This window comes from Schistosoma haematobium, chromosome 3 (genome assembly GCF_000699445.3).
Source record: "Schistosoma haematobium chromosome 3, whole genome shotgun sequence".
Classification (NCBI taxonomy): domain Eukaryota; kingdom Metazoa; phylum Platyhelminthes; class Trematoda; order Strigeidida; family Schistosomatidae; genus Schistosoma; species Schistosoma haematobium.
In genome coordinates, this window is record NC_067198.1 from 18807515 (window position 1) to 18812086 (window position 4572).

Consider the following 4572-nt stretch of genomic DNA (forward strand, 5'->3'; position numbering starts at 1 on the left):
TTCAGAAAGCGTCAAGGTAGGTAAAAGAACTTAACATAAGCTTTCAAACGGTTGTGAACGGAATGGGAAAAGACTTCACTCCTTGAACTTCTATGTGGATCGGCGACTTTTTTATCTATTGAGACTTACTTACATAAGCCTGTTATTCCTAATGGAGCATAGGCCACCGACCAGCATTCTCCAACCCATTCTGTCCTGGCCCTTTCTTTCCACTTCTATCCGATTTTTGTTCGTTCTCCTCATATCTGTCTCCATTTCCCGGCGTAATGTGTTCTTTGTTTTTCCTCTTTACCTTTGACCTTGAGGATTCCATGTGAGGGCTTGTCTTGTGACGCAGTTGGGTGCTTTCCTCAATATGTGTCCTATCCACTTCCAGCGCTTCTTCCTGATTTCTTCCTCCACTGGGATCCGGTTTGTTCTCTCCCACAGTACGGCGTTGCTGATGGTGTCCGGTCAACGGATCCGAAGCATTTTGCTTAGACAGCTGTTAATAAACAATTGTATCTTCTGGATGATGACTTTCGCAGTTCTCCAGGTTTCCGCCCCATACAGTAAAACTGTTTTGACATTTGTACTGAAGATCCTGACTATGGTGTTGGCTTGTGGACGGCTGTTTTTAGATCAAAATGTTCTACAGTTGTAGCTATCCTGCATTTGTTGTTGCGTTTGCGAGTTGAATTTGTCAACTGTCCTCCACGCACTATTTTGCAGTTTAATCCATCATAGGAATTCTTTAAGATATTAACTATCTTTTGAGGCACGCCGTAGTGTCGAAGAAGCTTCCTTAGTGTTGTTCTGTCCACGCTATCAAATGCCTCTGTAGTTATCACAGTTGCTGAGATCGCTTCTCCTTAGAATCTTGTTGAGGTGTCCTTCTTTCCAGTCTGTTGGTACTTGTTCCTCATCCCAAATCGTATTGAAGAGAATGTGGAGCATGTTTGCAGTCACCGCTACGTCAGCTTTCAGTGCCTCTGCTGGAATATTGTCTGGCCCTGCTGCTTTGCCACTCTTGACTTGTCTTATGACCATGCTGATCTCTTCAATTGTTGGTGGGCCAACATTGATTGAGGGGTCCGTGGGTGCTGCTTCAATATTGGGTGGGTTCAGTGGGGCTGGTCGATTTAAGAGTTCCTTGAAGTATTCCATCCACCTGTTCCGTTATTCTTCATCATTAGTGATTACCTCGCCGCCCTTGTTTTTCACTGGTCGTTCTGGTTTGCGGCGATTTCCAGAGAGTTTCTTTGTTGTGTCGTACAGTTGTCTCATGTCTCCATCTCTTGCAGCCTTTTCCGCCGTCATTGTTAAATCTTCCACATATTTACATTTGTCAATTCTGATGCTCCTCTTCACTTGCTTGTTTACTTTTGTGTATTAGCTTGTGCCTTGGTTTTTTTTGCTCTTGTTCGACTGGTATTGATTGCTGCTTTCCTGTTCCTCCTTTCTTGAATCTTATCCAATGTATCAACAGTGATCTATTCCTTGTGATGGTGCTTCTTGTGGCCCAGGACCTCATGACATGTTGAAGTGATTGCCTCTTTTATCCCCTTCCAGTTGCTCTCCATAGTAGTTTCTTCTCCATTGAGTAGATCATGAAAGGCTTGGAACTTATTGCTGAGGACTATCTTGAATTTGTTGAGTTTGTCAGTATCCTGAAGAAAGGCCTTATTGAACTTCTGTAATGTTGTCCGCCCCGTTGTCCAGTACTTCTTGAGTTTCAATTTCACCTTGGTGACCAGCAAGTGATGATCTGATGCTATATCAGCTCCCCTCTTGGTTCTCACCTTCTCCATCGTCCTCCTGAACTTTCTGTTGATGCAGACATGGTTGATTTGGTTTTGTGTAGTGTGATCCGGTGACGTCTATGTGGTTTTGTGAATGCGTTTATGTGGGAATATGGTGCCGCCTATGACCAGTTAATTGAAGGCACGTAGGTTTGCAAATCTCTCACTATTTTCGTTCCTTTCTCCCAGTCCATGTCGCCCCATGATGTCTTCATATCCAGTGTTGTCCGTTCCAACCTTGGCATTGAAGTCTCCCATCAGGATGGTCAGGTCCTTTGTTGGGCACTTTTCGATGATTGACTACAGCCTATTGTAGAATTGATCTTTAGCGTCTTCATTGTAGTCGTTGGTAAGCGCATAGCATTGGATGATGTTCATTGAAATGCCCTCTTTCTTTGTTTTGAAGGAGGCTTTGATGATCCTTGGTCCATGAGATTCCCATCCCATAAGTGCATTTAGCGCTTGTTTGGACAGCATCAATGCAACTGCTTGTGTATGTGGTGCATTTTCTTCTTCATGGCCGGAGTATAACAGAAGCTCTCCTGAAGTTATTCGTTGTTGTCCAACCTGTGTCCAATGTGTTTCACTGATCCCAAGTACCTCTAGGTTGTATCTTCTCATTTCTGCAGCAAATTGAAAGCCTCTCCCGGTGTCCCACATTGTACGAACATTCCATGTACCTAAATAAATGGTCGCTCTGGTTGTCAGAAGGGGCATCGGCCTCGTAACTTCCGAAGGAATTCGGCTTTCATCATGAGACGTCATAGTTCTTCTAAATGAAGACCTGACTCCCAGGGCAGAGCTTAAGAAGTTTGAATACTTTTTTCTAGTTGGCGTTTTTTTATCGAGTTAGTTTTCTCCGGGATGGGCTCGCTAACCTCATGCCCAACCCTCCTCCTTCATCCGGGCCTGGGACCGGCAGTAACCCTCGGAGGGACCCCAGGCGCAGTTATTTAATAGGACATACGTATCTAAAACGAAGCAGTGGTAAGACGAATCTGAGCAAACTAATATTAGATGATACTCCGTGTTGTCAGTAACGTATAAAGTTTTTCATAAAGGACGTATAGAAAGTTGCCTAAATCACACCAAATGATGGGTACATCCAAAGCCTGATTACTTTTCGGAGGTACTAAGAATACAAAGATTCCATCTTGTTAACTTCCAAGTTTTATTCAACTAACCACACTGATGAGTAAAATCTATGTACATTGTACGTACGATTTACATCACATCACTTATAGACTATTACATATTTTCAGAAAAGGGATTTGTGAAGACGAAATTTGAGTTTCAAGATCGCTCTGCTTACCAAGTTGTCCTGAAACTAAGTGATCGAAAACCATGATGATATCAGTTAGTAGTATTATCCAGAAAACCGAAACATTATAATATTTTGAAACATTTATTAAAGGTTTCATCTGGCCAATGCTTAGGTTAACTCCTGAAATCCCTGCGAATTATGAGTTGTAGGTAATGACCTGAACGCTCTCCATTGCCATTTTCATTATCAGCATAACTGTGTGGAGACCATAAATTCAAAGACAGTCGAAGATTTGTTAAACGCCTTAGTCCAGTATTATTGTTTGTCTTTTCTTAGGGCCTACGTATTTGTTCGATGTCCCTGCATATCCGGCAGCCTAATATAAGCTTTCAGTCCTAGCTGTCTGGGAGTATAACAATTTTTAACCTTAGGATTTGTCAAAGAGTTAAAAAATCTTACATGAACTGTTTGGTCGGAGGTAAGTATTTTAGGTAATCGAAAACAATATTAGATTGTCATTTACATGCTGACGATTTTGTTGGTTGGGCATATATCCGGGTTTTGGATGACAAATAAATATTAGTTGCAGGTGCTTGAGGCACAACGAATAGCAGATATGTATCGAGGAGGAACAAGTGACAATGCGTTTATTTATATATTTTATAAGAATAGCTTTATCGTCAAATGGCCCATATATAAATGACTTTTCATTGAATTAATGATAAATTCAATATTCATTTGCCATATATTTCCTCATACACTGACAACAACTCAATATTGTTCATTAACCTTTACAATTTCAAGGCTGAATGAACTCAATTTAAATAAGTCAAAATAATTCCACTGTGCTGACCCCATTAATGACATAACATTTTAAAATGACTGGTAAATCTGACATCAAAACTAAATGTGAAGATTATCGAAGGGCTAGAAAGAATTGAAGTCATTAGATTTGGTAACTAGTACGTTCAATTAAACCCTGAACTGTAGATAGATATCCCGTTAATTATTCAAACAAACTAGCAGAACAGTCTAAGAAAAATGCTTACGAAGAAGACAGGGAGATCAACGAAGAAAATATTACAACCCCAAATCTACTCAGGTCAACTTTGGTCCTATTACAAGAACTCCTATCATCATTTCGAAATCGATAGATGACATGGAAAACTAAAATCGGAGCGTAGGACACTAGGTTTGTGGAATCGAAAATTACTGACGCGACGTTACACGCCTGCTATAATCGCAATCTTATTCACCTGCTATTACTGGCCAACGCCGCATTATTTTCACGTAACTTTCATTGGTTGTACCGCATTATACAAATAATGAAGTTTACAGATACATTTGTCTTCTTGGGAAATAAAACTCTCCACATCTTCTGGTAATCCATTTCAATTTGTTATACATTAATATTCTGCAGGAGTTTTCTGTAAGAATTTACATCAAATTAAGTATATCGTTTCAGTCTTTGTATCAAAGCTTATTGTTTAGTAGAATTTTGCATAAGCTTTTTAATTGTAATGTATT